The following is a 19,212-nucleotide window of genomic DNA, read 5'->3' as shown; positions in this document are numbered from 1 at the left end:
CATGCCACTGCTCCAGTGAAAGGAGGGCAGCATATATGGTCTCATCACCACCATCATTTCCCCTCATGACAACCACATAAGGTAAATTGGGCCGAGAGAGAGTGATGACCTCATATAATCTCATGTTTCCTTAGCAAATGGGGGACTGCAACATTGCTAGCCTCATAACACACGGGCTGTTTGGTATTTATTTATATCCCATCTAGGTCTTAAAGCCAATAGGCTGTTCGACCAGAAAAAGACCACAATATAACAAAAAGTTATTGCCATTCAACACTCACTGAAAACAGCTGACGTTTAATTGCAGCAGCTATATAACTGCACAGATCTAATGTTATGATTTTAATGCTAGCAGAGTCATTAAATGGTAGTTAGAAGAGCAAGCAGGCTACTTAGTCAGATGAACATCTGGACGTTTTCTTCTCGGATAGGAATACATTGGACAGAAAAAAGACGTGCTCAGTAGTTTCTACAGAAAACCTATCACAGATACAAACTCTAGGTCCTCTTTCTTGGCCTGTAAATCATCCAAGTAAGACAGCAAGTGAATTCATTCTTGCAAGGGAAAAATATCTCTGATAGTATGGTTCCATAACACTATAGAAATAATTTGGTAACTGGTATTGATTGAAGTATGACTATCCTAAGTACATGGGTGAACATACGGCTGCTTCCCTTTTTGAAGCCCATGCCATTCAATCTACCACCACCAGATGACAACTAACCAGGTCAAAAGAGAGTCATAAGTCAAGTGAGTTCAACTTATTTATCTATCTAATACTGACAATAAAACTCTAAGGTAGGGGTGACCAAACAGTGGCTCTCCAGATGTTCATAGACTACAATTACAAAAAGCCCCTGCCAGTGTGGTCCATGGACATCTGGAAAGCCACAGTTTGGCCACACCAAACATTATACCCCACTGAGGCCCTTCCCCTCTCTGATCCCCACCCTCCCTGTCTCCACCCCCAAATCCCCTGGTGTTTCTCAACCCAAATCCGGCAACCCTACCAACAAACAATGGTAGGCACTTACCTTGCCAGTATTTTGAACAAGGATTAAAACCAGAGTTTGGTTTGCAGGGAAAGCATAACATGTGATTTTCTGTAACAAGTGGAAAGTTGATTTGCCCATGTTCCGGTGAAGCTACTGACCTCCAGTCTATAAAGATGAGTTCTTCTGGAAGAATTGCCAGCTTCAGAGGGTAGACCCTCTGCACACATCCTCCCCGAGTGCTCTCCTTTCCCCAAATTCTGCCCTCTCCAAAGACTGCCCGCCAATCGCCAAGAATTCCCCAAGGTGTTGGTGCCAACTTGAGGCATGTGAGGCTTGAGAAGCCATGACCACAGCTTAGTCACCAAACAATAAATACCCTTCTGAAACACACAGGTAAGCAACGCAAGACATTCAAAGCAAAAGTATGACAATATTTCTCAAAAGCCTTGTTTAGAGCTTGTGACAGCCAGATGGAAGAATATCAGTGCCCCCGTAAAAGTAACATTTCTCCATCAATAGACAGTAGAACCCCTGCTGATCCCGCATCTACCCCCAGATCAGGGGTCAGCCGCTTGTTGAAGCCCAAGTTGGCCTGTGTGGATGCACCCACTCACTGAAATTGTGCACCATGTTTCCAAAAATGCATTTTCAGGGATCTTTATTTCATTTGTACCCTGGCTGCTTTCACCACACATAGGATAATGCACCTTCAATGCACTTTGACAGTAGTTGGCCACTGGAAAATGCACTTTGCCATTGGTAGCTAAAGTGCATTGAAAGTGCATCATCCACCTTGTCTGGAAAGCAGCCCTGCCTTTCTCCCCAAAGCGGCTTACGACGTTCTCCTCACCTCCATTTTGTCCTCACACCAGCTCCACGAGGCAGATTAGGATGAGATCATGTGAGAGCCCAAGGTCACCCAACAAGCCTTTCTGGCACAAGTTGAGATTCGAACCCAGGACTCCGAGATACTAGTCCAACACTAAGCACACTGGGTATAATTTTTCAACAGTTTTGAGTGATGCACTCATTATTCATGTTTCTATCCTGTCTTTCTTCCAAAGACGTCAGGACAGCATGAAGCAAGTTATCTGGTTCATGCAACAATCTTGACAGTTAGGTCATACTGAGAATGCATGACTGGCTCATGTCATCTTGCCTAAAACTGGAATTTGAACTCTGCGACGAGTTCAGCATTTCACCCACTGTGGCTGAATGGTGACACCCAAGAATAAAGATGAAGAAGACAGCTACTGAGGGATACATTTGTATTTCCGAACTAGGCGTCTTTTACCTCAGAACCGCTAGGCCTAACGCAGTAACAACAAGATGTGTATTTGGGGGGGGGGGGAAGTTATATGAATACTAGTCAGGCATTTTAAAATTTAAAGACGAAAAAAGAAAGTACGGCCCTTATGCGGCCATACTTCATTGAGCTTGCCTCATGAATGGTGACAAAACAGCGCCATTGCATCTCACGGCTCCATGGAGATGAGCTATTTAATATTCATAAAGCTTTCTCCACACAGATGTTAAAGAAAGGCCGCGGTGATTAATTGTTTGACTGCTGGGTGTCTGAGCGAGCCTGTAACGGAGAATTACCTCTGTTGCGAAAGATTCAGAAGCCCCTAGTAGAAGGTTTCATCGGGTATTTAGTAGCACAATTGTGCCCAATTAAAAAAAAAATGTCTTAACAATATAGTAGCACAATTGTGCCCAATTGCTCCATAGTCTTTCCAGAAAAATGAAGAAAAAGGTGCCCTTTTTGGTGCACTTTTCAAGACAGGTTTTGTAGAATTTGTCTTTAGAAGAGTTGGTTCCTATATGCTGCTTTTCTCTACCTGAAGGAGTCTCAAAGCAGCTTACATTCGCCTTCCCTTTCCTCTCCCCAAAACAGACACCCTGTGAGGGAAGGGAGGCTGAGGGAGCCCTCATATTACTGAAGAAGAAGTGAGGCTGAGAGAGCTCTGACAGGACTGCTCGGTCAGAACAGCTTTATCAGTGCTGGGGTGAGCCCAAGGTCACCCAGCTGGCTGCATGTGGCGGAGCACGAAATCAAACCCAGCTCACCAGATTAGAAGTCCGCACTCCTAACCACTACACCAAGCTGGCTCTTATTAGATCTTAACAATAGTAGTTCCTGAATAGGGTTGCCAACTCCTGCTTGGCAGAGTTTGGGGGTGGGAGAGAGCTCAGAGGAGATGGGGTGCTATAGAATGCAGCCCCCACCCAGAGCTGCCATTTTGTTCCTGGGGGGAGCTGATGTCTGCAATCGGGCGATAACTTGAAAGTTTGGGAGAATGTCAGGACCTACCTGGAGGCTGATAATTGTAAATTGTATCCTCCCTGTTTTCTGTAAACCGCCCTGAGCCCTCAGGGAGAGTGGTAAATGAATGAATGAATGAATGAATGAATGAATGAATGAATGAATGAATGAATGAATGAATGAATAAATAAATAAATAAATAAATAAATAAATAAATAAATAAATAAATACAGCCTGCTCCTAAAGATAAATGCTAAAATCCCAATGATTTCAAATGACATTATCTACCATGTAAAGTTGCATTCTATAACTCTACTCTCCTTCATTTTCTGCTCATACCCACTTTTCACTGCCCAAAGAAGCCTCAAAGTGGCTTACAATCACTTTCCCACACCCTGTGAGGTAGGTGATGCTGAGAGAGCGCTGACAGAATTGTTCTGCAAGAACAACTCTATCAGGACTGTGACTGGCCCAAGTTCACCCAGCTGGCTGCATGTGGAAGAGCAGGGAATCAAATCTGGCTTGTCAGATTAGAAGCCGCAACTCTTAAGCACTATACTACTCTGGCCCAAGGCTACCCAGTGAGCTTAATGGCTGAACAGAGAGTAGAACTCTGGTCTTCCAAATTTTTGTCTGGCATGCTACTTTACCACCCTGATTGTTCCAATATTGTTTTACTGCACTCACTTCACTAAACCCCCCCTGCCCCAATATGCACAGTCACTGTGTGTATGAGCTAGTTTCTGGCTTCTGGATGCACAAATGGATAACCTTAAAAAAATCTGCATTTCCACTGGTGCCTACCAAAGCGGGAAATTACTCGTGTTGCTCAATTCTACTTTTGTCATCCACTTCCTGTAATTTTTGGTGCATCATGGCACTTTTTGTGTGTGTGAATACATTGGTTTCTAACTCTGCAATCCTGGTCTTCCTGGGCTGTTTCTTGGATATCTTAGGCTGTGTGGTTTCATTGTTTTCTATATTTTGTCACCCACTTTGAGTCTCAGTGAGAAACACAGGCTATAAATGAAGTGAAATACAGAATTGCACAGAATGGCAACTGCGTGTATCCCTCCAAAAATCAAAGAACTGTAGTCTGTTTTTGTTTCATTTGTTAAAGATGCAGGGAATCCTGTTGCAGATTCTCGGCTCCTGTATAGGCCTAAGCCAACTAGGCCCCATTCTGCACACATTGGATAATGCACTTCCAATGTGCTTTTGCAGCTGGATTTTCCCGTGCGGAACAAGAAAATCTGCTTCTAAAGTGCATTATCCAACTTGTGTGGAATGGGCCCAGATGCCATAGCTTCCTTCACAAATTGTGTGTGTGTGTGTGATAATGAGAGTCTATCACTATGTATGCTTCAGATTGTGTTTTCTCAGCTTCTGATAGTGGAAGCACACTCCCCCCCCCCCCAGTTTTAAATGAGAGGTACACTATTACACATTCCAAAAGTAAGTCGTTTCAAGTGCGATGATTATTCAATGTGTCTCTGGATGAGTGGCTGTTCTGGGCATGTTTCCTTATAAGAAGGTGAGCAATGACCTCTGCACGGACTTAAGGGTGGCCTCCTCTCTGAGGAGAGGTCTTCTGTATATCTGCATGGATCATGGCTGACCGTGCCAATCGTTGGCCAAAACTATATGTACACAATGGAGTGAAAATAGAGTGAGGATGAGGATGTTAGCCATTCAGTCGTGTCCGACTCTTGGCGATCTTATGTCTCAGCTGTCTCCACGTCTTCCGATCTTGCACCGCGGCTTTTAGTCTGGCCATTTTGATCATATCCAACCACCATTTCCTTTTGTCAGCCTGGTTTCCTTTTACCACTAACCATTCCTAGCATAACTTGCTCTCTCCCCTGAGTTGGATCGCATGATATGGCCAAAGTGAGCCAGAGTTTCGTGATTGTGCCTTCTAGGGATAAAGATAAGAGGTAAAGATATTCCCTGTGCAAGCACTGGGTTATGTCTGACCCTTGGGGTGACGCCCTCTAGCGTTTTCATGGCAGACTCAATACAGGGTGGTTTGCCAGTGCCTTCCCCAGTCATTACCGTTTACCCCCCAGCAAGCTGGGTACTCATTTTACCGACCTCGGAAGGATGGAAGGCTGAGTCAACCTTGAGCCGGCTGCTGGGATCAAACTCCCAGCCTCATGGGCAGAGCTTTCAGACTGCATGTCTGCTGCCTTACCACTCTGTGCCACAAGAGGCTCTATGTGCTCTAGTCTTTCCTCATTTATACATCATGTGGAGTTGCAAAAGGCAGCTTCCTTTTTAGGTGGGAGTTTTAGGCTCACAGGAGCCTTTAATCATTTAATTGATTGAACAGTAGCATTTTGTAAGTGGGGGGGGGGTAGGATTATTACCGTAGACTTGCTTCCATATGGCAAGGATTTTCTATGCAGCTCTCGATCCCGCTGTGAATGTAATTGTTACTGTCAATTGAGCAATTGCTGATTTATATATTGTTAAGCCTGAAAAAGTGCTCCAGTGGCCTGGGAAGAATGAAATCGGGGGGGAGGGGGGATCGAGTGGTGCCAATATGGCCAGGGTTTAGAAAGAAAAATGTCCCTCTTCCCATCAAGGTCATACCAATCCAGGTTTGGAAAAGGTCGCAAGCAATGTAGGGGAAAACTTGTAAAGTGGGTGATTGAGGGACGATGTTGTGCAGTCCCTACTAAAAAACAAACTGCAGTTGGAACGCCAAACTAGAGCAAAATCTCCTATGTGGAAGCCACCAAGCTCCATTACTTAACTGTTTCCATACATTTGTTGGAACATGGGCTGTCAAGACATACAATTGGACTGAGTCTGTAACAGGGTGGACTTTTGCTCCTGCCCTTTCATAGCCAGCGTGGGGAGGCTAAGAGCAGCAGCAACCTCTGATCTGGAGAACTGGGTTTGATCCCCCACTCTTCCTCTGCATGCAGCCACCTGTGTGGACTTGGGCCTGTGACAGTTCTTTCAGAGCTCTCTCAGCCCCACCTATCTCACAGGGTGTCTGTTGTGAGGAGAGGATGGGAAGACGATTGTAAGCTCCTTTGAGATTCCTTCAGGTAGTAAAAGCAGAGTACAAAAAACAGCTCTTCTTTCATAATTTGCCCCAACTTCCATAGTTCTTTCAGAGACCTGCTGGGTAACCTTGGACTAGTCACAATTCTCTCAGGACTCTCTCAGCCCCACCTATTTCACAGAATGCCTGTTGTGGGGAGTGGAAGAGGAGGCGATTGTAAGCCCCTTTGAGATTCCTTCAGGTAGTAAAAAGCAGGGTACAAAAAAAAAACAGCTCTTCTTCTTTCATACTTTGCCCTAACTTCCGCAGTTCTTTCAGAGAGAACAAAATAGATCAACTAAGTCATTCAGTTCTCTCCTCTCATGTGATTTTTAGTTGTCTTAAAGAATCACATGTGACCCTGGGAAACTTATTTTTAGATGCTGCTACGTGGAGTGCACTTTCTCTCTTCCCTTGCTGCCGGCCATGTCCTTTCCCGTTCAGTTTCTAGGGACGTATGGGAGAAACTCAGACAGACAACAACATCTATTTCCAGTTGGGAAATCTACAATCATTAAGGATGAGCACTGTTCTGAAAGGAGAGGTGGAAGTTCGTAATGAAGATGGTCATCACGGTAACAACAGTCATTGGAATTAAGACCATAAACAATGCGCAGCTTGGGTTTATCTGTCGCTTAGAGGAATGTGAGGCTGACACTCCACAGACCTTTCTGCCATGGCCTAAAATGTATATTCCCCCTCCCCCCCCTCCACACACACTGCTCTGTCCCCATTTTATCTGCAGTCAATATCCAGCTTGGTGTAGAGATCTGGAGAACTCACAATCTAGCTCTCTGTTTTTGTGATATTTTGGTCGATGCTCCTAAAAAGGTATTACCAATTTTTTATTCTGGATTTTCCCTATATAGCAACCTGTAACTACCTTGAATAGCCCATCTTTCGGGTTACCTGTGCCTGGCTAATCAATGTTCTGAATTTGCCCCTGTTTTCTCTTTGGGGAATTGCCTTTTTGAAAAATAGACAAAATTATACATTAGGATGCACTGCTTTATTCTGTCCTCACCACCGCCCAGCAAAAGCCTGACCTGGCCCTGTCCACTTTCTAAAATCCCTTGGTGGGCAACACATTGGAGACCCCTGTTCTAGCCAATGCAACACTCCAGGTGTCATTGCAGAATAAAAAACTGTGGTACTCAGAGGGCAAAGAAGACTGAGGATTGCCTTTGTATATTTTTATTTATTTTTCCACTTGTATGCTGCCCAGAGAGCTCAGGGCGGCTCATGACAGTTATAAATAATGACATATAAAATCATGTAAAATCAGTAAAATGATCAATCCTAAAATTATTAGCCTTAAAAACAAGGTTTCTGATAGGCTGCATCCATATAGCTGGTGGCAACTGTTAATTTGTTTATTGGGTGCTTTAAGTAGGGGGGTGTCAGAATTTTGATGCTATTTCTTGGCCTTAACCATAGGCCGGGCGGAACAGCTAGCGGAACAGGCCCTGTGGAAGTGCTTCATTGGAACATTGCACTTTCTGCAGTTTTATTCTACTATCTGAGAGTGCAGGGAGCTGGCATCTGCATGCAACACCATAGCCTATATGAACACATGTTTTCCAAATAATTATTCAATCAAAATATTTTTATCTCTGCTACCCTATCGGACTCATCTGGAAATTGGCAACCCTAACATCAATAGCCTTCCTCCTGTGGTGTGGCCTTTTGTGACACTTGTACGTTTGGTTTACAGAACATGTAATCTTAACAGTTCAAACTTAACACGAGCTGTCCTTTTCATTGGATTTGCGGAGACCTGAGCTGGTCTTGAGATAAACCGAACAGATACCCAGATTCTCTGCTGCCTTTTTCCAAGCTACTTTCCATTTTATTAAGGACAGATGTTTAATCAGGACCCAAAGAAGCTGCCAGACCATGTCACCCAGCTGGCTGCATGTGGGGGAGCAGGGAATCAAACCCAGCTCGCCAGATTAACCACTACATTAAAATGGCTCTCAGTAGAAGAGCCTCTGCTTGGCATGCAGAAGGTCCTGGGTTCAAACCCCGCATCTCCATATCAAAGGGCCAGGCAGCAGGTGATGTGAAAGACCTCTACCTGAGACCCCGGAGAGCTGCTACGAATCTTGAGTAGGCAATACTGACTTTGCTGGAACAATGGTCTGATTCAGTATGACGTAGCTTCAGGCGTGTGTTCACCTGCGGATGTTCTGAACACTGTGGGAATGTCAGATCGGCCCCACTTTCAGGGGGCCTTGAACTGAAAACAGAAGAATGGATAGAACAAGATTTCTATATGCTGGCAGTCTATAAATATACAAATGGGCAGAGCATTGGCTGCTTAAGGAATTAATGGCTTCATTTAGAAAAGAAACACATTTTGTAAAGAAGAGAGAGAGAGAGAGAGTCCTAACTGTGTAACTGGCTAATTGTTGTTCTGGAGGGAATCAGAGAGGGAGTGTGCTCAAAGAAGCAGGAAGTCTCCAATTGGGCCAATCAAGCAGCTGCCAGAAAGATCCTTATCCTGGATGTTTGAGGCTGATACTGCATTAAGCAGGGGGTGGGACTAGGTGGCCTATATGGCCTCTTCCCACTCTAGGGTGTAAACTGCATGGAGCTTTTATTCCAACCCCAGATCGATTCAGTCCCTGCCCTCTACACAGAATGCGATTTCCGGTTGGATTTGGGGTGATTTAAAATTTCCTTCTGCAGCAAGGATTGATCCGGAGTGACCCTACCTTTATTGTGTGATATCTTAGAGTGCTTTTAATGCTCAATATTTAAAGGCTGTTTTGAATCTGGGCTCTCCTCCGTGTTAGAGGACCCGTGATTGGCCACAGGTGGTCATGTGACAAACTTACCTTAAAGGAGAAGCCCCTAATTTCTCTCAACTTCTGTCGGTCCTGGATTTTTTCTCCCTTCTCTGCCTTTTTCGATCCTCTCCCACCCACCCCCTCCAAGAAAAGAAAGAGGCTCCCTGCTTGGCTTCTCCCCCCCCTTCAAGAAAAGAGGCTTGGCTCCCCCCCCCTTCTGAACTACCCTAACCACGTGCAGAACACTTTTCTGTCTCAATGGGGAGGGGGGAGGGAAGAGGAAGATCCGAGTTCAAAGCGATCTGAATTCAACGGGGTTGACAATGGAATAAACAAAGTAAGTGCAGACTCTGCCTAGGATTCTCTGATTATTTGAAAAACACTAGAAAGTTCCTGATCTAATGATGCTAAATACACATCTCCTCTGATGTTCTCAGTAGGATATTCTTCATATGTTTTGGAATCACGCACTGTATAGATCTTGCATATCCCAACTTTATTTAGCTAGAATTTTCCTGGTTGGATCCTGATTTTGGACATGGAAAAGACAAAACTAGGATGGGTAGGGTGGAAAATTCTGCTTTGAGTGCAAATGGCATAAGTGACCAGCGTACACTAAGGCATCCTTGGTGTGCTTAACTCTTCTATGTGTACTCAAGCAGTGAACGCCGCAAATGTATATACACTGTACTGTTGTTGGGGAGATTTGCTCTGAAGGTTGCATTTTACAAACCTGTCTGCTGGCCTCCCACCCCTCGCTGTGCAACTGAAATTTTAGCTATAACTCAAGAGTGGGAGACCCCAACCTAAGCCAGGAGATTGAAATAGTTTGGGGGAGGGGGATAATATTCTCAGCATTGCCCATCCTTCAGGACATCTTGAATAAGAAGTGCAAAAGGGGTGGGAAAGACAGTGTATTTGTGATCACTTTTGATCATTACAGCAAAGTCCCCTGACGCTCATCAAATGGTCATTCTGGGTTTCTTTTAATAAGCAAAAGGCCAGCCTACCCAGTACACAAGCCCTTTCGGAACATTATTAACACAGTCAGTGTAAAGGAGATGACCAGCAGGGCGGGAGCTTCAGCCAAATCATCAAGGTCAGCTCCAGCATTTCCTCTTGCAATATGCTCAGAGGAACCCAACCCAAGTTGCCAGCGTTTTTAGTCACAAAAAAAAAAATGTGGCAAGACTGTAATTAAGACAAGAAGAGCTCTGCTGGATCTGAGTAGGCGGTCCGTCTGATCCAGCATCCTGTTTCTCATACTGGACAACCAGTTGCCCTGCAGGACCAACAAACAGTGTATAGATGCCAAGATTTCCCCTGATGTTGCCTACTAGCACCAGAATTTGGATGTCTGCTGCTTCCCTTTACGCAGCACGGCCAGCAGCTGTTGATGGACCTTCCCTCCCTGAATCTCTCCAATCCCCTTTTATGAACATCCCTATGCTCCGTGGGAGGGAATTGCATAATTTGTCAGTGAGTAAGGAAGTGCATCCTTTTGTTCCTCCTGGATCTATTATCCATCAGGAGCAGCAGGAATTGGCCTAAGAGAAGACACTCTGCACATGTTCAGGGGGCCCTTAGTTCCTTTAGGGCCAGGGGTAGTCAAACTGCGGCCCTCCAGATGTCCATGGACCACAATTCCCAGAAGCCCCTGCCAGCAAATGCTGGCAGGGGCTCCTGGGAATTGTAGTCCATGGACATCTGGAGGGCCGCAGTTTGACTACCCCTGAATTAGGCCCTTTTTTTTGGGGGGGGGGAATTGTTCTCCTTTCAGAAAGCAGCTCTGCGTATGCCCAGAGCCATTCGACCCCAAATATTTGAGAACAAGAGTGGCTGCAGTTACCAAAAAGCATGGAGGCATAATAGGAGAACACCCAAGTATATAGGTGGATATAGGTGCAGGTATGAACCTCCAGAGGGAAAACAGGAATGCGGTAATATTATCATTATTAAATTTCTAGAATGCCCTTCTGACATGGGCTCAGGGCAGCGTACATACAGTTTTTCAGATAACAAGCAATTAAAACTGCAAGAAATAAAACTATAGACAATAGGATTAACAATTTAAAACCTATTAACAAATGAGCAGCATCTAGAACAGTAGCATCGAGTTGTTGTTTTACCACCCAGAAGGTGATCACTACCGATAGGCCTTTTCCAGGCTGGGTGTCTCTATGGGGGTGATTTGTTAAGGGGGGGGGCATAGATATAGGTTAAGGCTTGGTGGAAGAGTTGTCTTGCAGGCCTTGTGGAACTGCACCAGCTCCAACAGGTCCCTGATCTCCTCTGGGAGCTCATTCCACCGAAATGACGAAGAATCAAGCAATTGTATTGCCATTTCTGTTTGTTTTATCAAAATATTTATACCCTGCTTTTCCTCGTGGTTCAAGTTCCACAGGGACTGCAAAGCAGCACTGTCCTGCATTTGGTTGAGGCCAGAACAAGCTAGAAATCAGCACACCCCATAAAAACTATGGGCCTCCCTGCATTCACCTCCAGGTTATTCCCGCTGCCAGATCAAATATGAAGATGCAATGCAGAAAATGGCAGCAGGATGGATGAATAGATAAGAAACACAGCATTCTATGAGTTTATTATGGTTCTCATTGTGATTTTGTGGCGTTATGTATGGAGATATGTTGTGAATCGGCCCTAGCCTGCTTGTGGGCGGGTGGGTGGGCGGGCAAGCAGGGGGAGGGGGTTCTAGAAGACTAATAAATATGTTTTAAAAGCACATTTCCAGTTAAGAAAACCAGCCCCAAACCTCTGTGCAACTAGCTAACAATTTGGGATCACCCCTGGACAACATTAGCTCATTAAGGTCAGCTCTAGTATTTCCTCTTACAATATGCTCAGAGGAACCCAACCCAAGTTGACAGCATTTTTAGCCACAAAAAGCGTGGCAAGACTATAATTAAGAGGAAATCTTGTCTTTATGGAGGAGCTCTTGCCAATTTATGCCCCTACTCATGTGTTTGTGGCTGCCTAGAGTTCCTGGCTCTGGGAAGGGAAATACCTGAATAATTTTTTTTTTTTGTGGGGGGAGCCTGGGGGACGGACCTCCTTAGGGTATCATGCCAGAGAGGCCACCTTGGAAAGCAGGCATTCTCCCCCACCCCCACCCCCGGTCTGGACTGGAGATCAGTTGTAATTCCAGGAGACCTTCAGGCTGCATCTGGACGTTGTCACCCCTACTGCCTGTGATTGCCTGTGATTTTCCTCTTCATGGGAACAGCCAAAGCCTGAAGGAGTTATATGGCCTTTGTTTCTCTTCTCCCTGGATTCGGGGGGGGGGGGGTGGACTGGTGCCAGCCATGCCTCCCAGGCTGGGGCACAAACACCAAGGCAGATAAAAGAGGGGGAGAGAGAGGGGTGCACAGAGACCCAGGGCTGCAGGGAAGGCAGAATGCCGGCAAGTGAAGGAGGATGCTCTTGATATGGGGTGCAGAGAGATGGCAGAGGCAGAGGGAAAGAATCAGATGGTTGTGGAGGGGGTCAGAAGGGCAAGATGGCAGCTTATGGATGGAGAGAAAGAGAAATGCAGGTTACGGGGCTCCAAGGCCCAGGAATTCCCTGGAATCATCTCCAGACAACAGAGATCAGTTCCCCTGGAGAAAATTGATGTTTTGGAGGGTGGACTCTCTGGCATGGCACCCCACTGAGGTCCCTGTCCTCCCCTGGCCCCACCTCAAATCTCCAGGAGCTTCCCTACCTGGATCTGGCAACCCAAACCTTCCTCCCCTGCCGGTGGCCAGGGAGCACCCGGCAACCCTGCTCCAAGCACAACCCCCTGCCTTCCAACGGGAGCGCCACGACAGAAGGCACCCATGCAGTTCTCTCCAGTAGGGTATGGATGCCAGCCTCCAGGTGGGACCTGGAGATCCCCCGGGATTAGAGCTCACGGCCAGACTCCGGCGATAGTTCCCCGGGGAGAAAATGAATGCTTTGGAGGGTGTGTGTGTGTGTGTAATCTCCATAACATTAGACTCCACTGAGGTCCCCGTCCTGCTCCAGATCCCCCAACCTGGCCCAGGAAACCCTAAAACTCCTTCCCCGCCCCATTCCCCGCCGGTGGTCGGTCGGTCGGAGGTCCCGGCAACCCAGACCGAACCAGGGAAGGCGAGATCCGGCAGCGCCTTTCTCTTTGCAGAGAACCCAGGCACCACGGCCCGCCCCTGCTCCTGCTCCGCCCGGCGTGTGTGTGCGCGGGGGGGGGGGGTGTTGTTTTGGGGGTGGGGGACGGAGGGGGCCGGGCTGGCGGAAGAGGGTCAATTTGGCGGCGGCGGCGGGAGGAGGAGGAGCTGGCGGCGCCTGCAGCCGGGCATGCCTCCCCGCCTCCCGCGCACAATGCATGCGAGCGGCGCGCACTGGCGGAGCTGGGGCGGGCGCCCGGCTGCTGCTGCTGCTGCTGCTCCTGCTCCTTAGCCGGCGGGGAGAGAAGGCACGGTCGGCGCCCGGGCGGGAGGTAAGTGGCCCGTCTGGCCTGCTGCCCCGCTCGCGATCCTGCAACGGCTAAGCCACGCCGAGCAGAGGTTGGCTTTGGTGAAGGGGGAGGCTGCCTCCTTCTCTCCCCCCCAAAGAAACTCCCCCCCGCCTCCGACGCTGGCTGCTTCATTCATTCGCTTCCCGGCGCCGGGGGCTGCGAGCGCGGCGAGGCTCCTTTCCTGGCAGGGCCGAAGCCAAGGGCGAAACTTTCTGCCCCCGAGCAGGAAAGGCAAAAAAAAACAAAAGCAAAATCCGGCTTCACGATCTGGGAAAAGAGGGGGGCAGAAGCACCCGGGAGCGGGCGTTTTCCCCGTCCCCGAATGTTGAAAATCCATTGAACAGATGTATGTGTGAAAGGGAACCCAGGTTTGTTCGAGCTTGGCCATGCGTGTTCGCGCGTCCACACGTGTTATGTTCAGGGGGGGGGGGACCGAAGCCATCCCGGCTTCGGGAGCAAAAACACACCCTCGCAGGTCTGCTGGTCCCGGCAGACGGGAGTCCCGGGCTGCGCCTTGCGAGGTAACTTGTCATGCGGGAGCCTGACACGGGTCCGCCGGGCGCCTGGGGAAGGCTTTCATTGGACCCGTGAAAGGGATGCCGAGCATTTCTCGCAGGAGCACATGGCGGCTTTTGACAAAAGCCAATCGCAGCCCTGGGCCAGCTGATTTTTAACACCCAGATTCTTCCATGAGCGGTTTTAAAAAGAAAGAAGGGGGACATTTGACAGAAAAGCTGTGCAACTCCGGCGTGTAATTGGACCCGGCGAAAAACCGGGTATGGCTTCAAATCCTGTGTTCTGTATGGCTGTAGCTCTTAAAACTCCTGCCTTTCTGAAATAGCCAGTGAACCTGACTCTGATCTATCTATACTGTGAAGGGTGTATTTAAGAGACCTTTCTCCCAGATAAGATAGCCTGAATCTTAGTGATAAAATCTGTATCGGTTTTGTCCATTCTCATCACGGCCAGGTGTGCAAGCCGTGAAAAGGCAGGGAAAGGTTTACAAAAGGCAGCGCTTCCATTCTGTTTAGGCCTCTAAGAGCTTATTCTGGCGTTTGTGCAGGTGGGTGGTCGGGCTGGTGAAAACACTGAGGACTAGTCACTCAACCCAAACTCCATCAGTCTGTTCCTTGCCACCAAAATAGGTCCGTTTGCCATACAACTTGTGCAGCCAAGCTCAATACAGCCCAGCAAATGCGGATCATTGTATGTGGAAAGTATGGTTTTCATTTATGGTGGATTGCTAGGGTTGCCAACTGGCTGGAGGGAAAATGTCCTGTTAAGCCTATAAACAGAGGCTTAATAGAATATTATTTAACAGGTGGTGCCGTTTACCTCCATGCCATAAAGACCTTTGACTGCCCATTTCCTCACATTAAGGCTATATTAAAGAGAGGGGATATTTTCCTCCAGGCCAGTTGGCAGCCTAAAAGTCCTTCATCAGTGGCTTGGCCAGCCTGTTTTTGCTGACTCCCCGAGCACACAAAAATATGGGGCTCTTAAGCACCTGCTGTGTCACAGTACATGGCTGATATGGGCTGTTTGGGGACTGGAGGATCACATTGTTGTTAAAATCTAAGCCACATCCTCATTTCCAAAACTGATTCCAGTGAATTTTGTTCCCTGTGGTAGTGAAAATTAACCCAACCGGCGTGATCCTCCAACCAAAGCAAGAGTCCGTTTTTAATTTCAGATGGAGATCTAATTGTGCGCTTAAAATTCTTGCACCAAAATCAGTAGGACCTGACAGTGCTTCGATTGGGCTGGTGCATTAGCCTGCATGGTTAATGCTCAAGAGTTGGATAATTGATCTACATTTTTATTCCTGTACTTGCGGTGCCATTCTAAGCAGAATTACCCCTTCTAGGTTTTGAGGGTACTTCTAGTTTTGCACTGTATCCCAATCCCAAATAAAGCTGGTCCTCACCGTGTCCCCCTGATTTCATGCAATACGGCATGCCCTATTGAATTCAGTGGGTCTTAAGGGTGCCTAATTGAAACCTGCGTTCTATTTTATTTGCAGTAGCAGTTAACAGTTAAAACATCACTGAAAATATCTGTGAGATCAGTAAGGGTAAATAAACTGCCTTGTGTGACAGTAATATAAATGTTGTTGACAAACAGTGGCTCAATATTGGTGCCCTGCCTGAAAATACAATATGTTGTCTAAGACATTATTTTAAAGTGGCTAGAGATATCTATTATGGGGAGAGGGAGGGAAAACAGACTTTTGTCTCAGTTGATAAGGTCTTGCATTGTATATAACAGTAGAGTTGTGTTCCCCACTGGGCTCAATCCTATGGGAAGCTGTCCTGCTCAGATTTCAAATATAACATGTGTGTGCTCTTCCACATTTCTTTCAATCTGGGAGGGCTTGCACATGAAAATGTCCCAGGGGATTTTGCATACTGCGATAAAGATGGATCAGTTTTAGGCAGATCATGAGTGGGTGGGCAGAAGGGACGATGTTGGTGCTTGTTTCTTGTAGACTTTTTTTGCTTGGCCAGGGAAATGCCAATCACCACTTTGGGATCGGGAAGCAAATTTCCTCCAGCCCAGACTGGCCAAGGATTCTGGGGTGGGGGACATCATCTGAGCATGGAATTGGGGTCCTTGAGGGTGGGCAGGTAGTTGTCAATTTCCTGTATTCTGCGGGCAGCTGGACTAGACGACCCTGGAGGTCCCTTCCAACTCTAGGATTCTATGATTCCGTTACCAAATCTCTTTTTCAGTTTTGGTTTTTAATTCAGACTAGTTAGTTAGTCCCAGAAGTTTCTCCAAAATGTCTCTGGATTCTGTTTTCTACAAGATGTGAGCTTTAGAATAAAATCAAGAGGGTGGGGGTTAAAAAAACGCAACCTGCATATTCGTTTCATTCTCCCCACTGACAATCTGTTTTTTGAAAAATCAGCATAAATTTACATCTTATTTATGGATTTCATTAGGTTGTCTCCTCTGAAATAGCCATCATAGCATGATTATGCAGATTTGGCACCCAGGTGGTGCCAGTGAAAATGCAACCTGGCCACAGAAAGGAGCTTTCACCCCAGCACGCTGCAGTGAGCAATCAGTAACCGAAATTGTCGGTATAGAAAATGAGTCATTTTCATATGGACTCCAAGTGATTCATAGCACATGAAATGATGAAGAATCAAAAAAAGATTCTGCAGAAACCAAAGGTATTTGGGATATTGTAGTTACTAGGCCAGAGAGTTCTGAAGGGGGTCCATGGGAGATCTGGAGTGATGTGGTATGGGGGGTGTCTGAGCTGTCTTCTCAGCTCTTACTCTTCTTTCCGGCCTACATGAGGCAGAGCTGACATACTAGTAAAGGTAGGGGAGGGAGCAAAAGGACAGCTAAGAGTGTGGGTAGTGATGTCACTTCTGGGTGTGTGGCAGTGGGCGTAGCCAGCTGACATCACTTCCGGGACTTCTCGAAGTCTGAAAAATTATTTCGAGGCCCCCGCCATGGTTAAAAGGTTGGAAAAGACTGCATTTGGCTAAAGTGATCCAATATATAGGTGGCAGCGAGTATGATTCTAAGCCGCCAGACAGTGGAACCTCTATATACATGCGCAGTGTATCCTGGAGGCTAAATCAATTTACTTATTTATATTTCTATACCAACCATTTCTTTGCAGCTCTGGGCAGTTTACACTGAACATTATATAACTTACATGGAACATTATACAGACTGTAACATCAAAACAACTTTCAATAAAACATCAAAAGATTACATCAAAAGATTACAAAACCACATTTTTATAATATAAATAACAATTAACAGTAGCTTTGGGAGAGTCATGGGCGGGCGTCTGGGTGTCGGTCGGCCTTAAGCAAATGCCTGGTGGAAGAGCTCCCTTTTGCAGGCTCTGCGGAACTGTGGAAGTTCGGGCAGGGCTCTGATCTCCTCAGGGAGCTCGTTCCACCAGGTGGGGGCCAGGACCAAGAAGGCTCTGGCCCTTGTTGAGGACTGACACGCTTCTCTGGGGCCAGGGATCTGCCGCCAGTTGGAGGTGGCGGAGCGTAAGACTCTTTTGGGGGTATAGGCAGGGAGGCGGTCTCTCAGATACACTGGGACAGATTATTATTATTGTTGTTGTTGTTGTTGTTGTTGTTGTTGTTGTTGTTGTTGTTGTTGTTATTTAATTTTTAGACCGCTCTTCTCCCAATAGGTCTCAGGGCGGTTTACAACATGATGACAGGGGATGAACATTTATGCTCATACATGACTTGTGTGTGCCTAGAGGCAGCTGGGACTGGGGAATTCGAACTGAGAGCCTGTGGGCAGCAGTGGTTACTAGTGTTAGACCAGGACCTGGCATAAAATCTCACTTCCTTTTCTAACCTCCCTTATAGGGTTGTTGTGAAGATAAAGTAGGAAAGCATTCTTTCTTCCACCCAAAAATGTCGGATAGATAGATAAGGTGAAGCTGTATCAGATCCAGAATTGCAGCTCCTATGTTTCTCCGATGAATGAATAGCTCCCCCTGTGTATCTGGAAGAAAATGGGAAAAATGTTTGCCATTTCCTTATCCTTTCCAGCCAGATAAATTTAAAAAATTGCCAACAAGGCTAATAGAAATAAGGCATAATGTAAAAATTATTAAATGGCCACTATAATCTTTAAAATGCCTTTTCTGGGTATAGGCCTATTGCCGTAGATGTGAGTAGACCGATTTAGGATTGTTCTCTGCATCTGCTAAATACAGAGTCAGAAGGGAGTCAGCTAAGAGTATCCTTGGACTCCTGGTGATAATTTTAACAGGTCTTGACATAGAGGCTGCCCCCTAACCTGCATGGCCCAGGGCAGCCCAATCTCGTCAGGTCTAGGAAATACTCGGATGGAAGTGAGATTGCTATACAGCGGTAGGCAAGATCAAACCACCTCTGAATGATTCTTGCCTTGAAAACCCTATGGCAGCGGTGGCCATACTGTGGCTTTCCAGATGCCCATGGACTACACTTCCCATGAGCCCCTGCTGGCATGGCCAGCTGGCAGGGGCTCATGGGAAGTGTAGTCCATGGGCATCTGAAGAACCACAGTTTAGCCACCCCTGCCCTACGGGGTTGACGGTAACTAGATAGCATCTTCCAACACCAAAAAGCTGATTGGAACATAGCGGTGAGCAGCAGGTAAGTAAAAGGAGCCTCCTGGCCTTAACCCTGACTGAAATAATGGGATTTAAATCAGCAGAAGTCTGAAGAACCAAAATGTGCAAATGCAGATCAACATAGGATTGGTTCCCATTTGAGAACCGGTGTGGTGTAGTGGTTAAGAGCGGCGGGGTCTGATCTGGAGAATCGGGTTTGCTCCCCCATTCTCCCACCTGCAGCCAGCTGGGTGACCTTGGCCTAGTCACAGTTCTCTTGGAGCTGTTTTATCGAGCTGTTCTTTCAGAGCACTCTCAGCCTCAGCCACTTCACAGGGTGCCTCTTGTGAGGAGAGAAAGGGAAAGGTCATTGTGAGCTGCTTGGGGACTTCTTTGGGTACTGAAAAGTGAGGTATGAAAACCAGGTCTTCTCTCTTCTTATTTGTTTTGTGATTTTTATAGTCAAACAATCGTTTGTATGTGTGAGTAGACAACCTCTCCTCTTTAAAGGAGTCATTTCAC

General features: G+C 46.7%; 2 protein-coding genes across 2 annotated transcripts in view; both read left to right on the top strand.

Annotated features, from left to right (window-relative positions):
- The window catches only part of DCTN6 (dynactin subunit 6), a 240,542-nt gene that overhangs the window by 128,178 nt on the left and 93,152 nt on the right, over window positions 1–19,212 (top strand). The window lies entirely within an intron of this gene.
- PRAG1 (PEAK1 related, kinase-activating pseudokinase 1) overlaps window positions 13,399–19,212 on the top strand; it is a 77,666-nt gene continuing 71,852 nt past the window's right edge. Inside the window, exon 1 of the mRNA XM_077345656.1 lies at window positions 13,399–13,580. The gene's annotated coding sequence lies outside the window, so the exon portion shown is untranslated. The remainder of the gene's footprint in view (window positions 13,581–19,212) is intronic.

The sequence above is a fragment of the Paroedura picta genome, chromosome 7 (genome assembly GCF_049243985.1).
Source record: "Paroedura picta isolate Pp20150507F chromosome 7, Ppicta_v3.0, whole genome shotgun sequence".
Classification (NCBI taxonomy): domain Eukaryota; kingdom Metazoa; phylum Chordata; class Lepidosauria; order Squamata; family Gekkonidae; genus Paroedura; species Paroedura picta.
The sequence above is the reverse complement of the archived record's forward strand: the minus strand, read 5'-3'. Positions and strand labels throughout refer to the sequence as shown.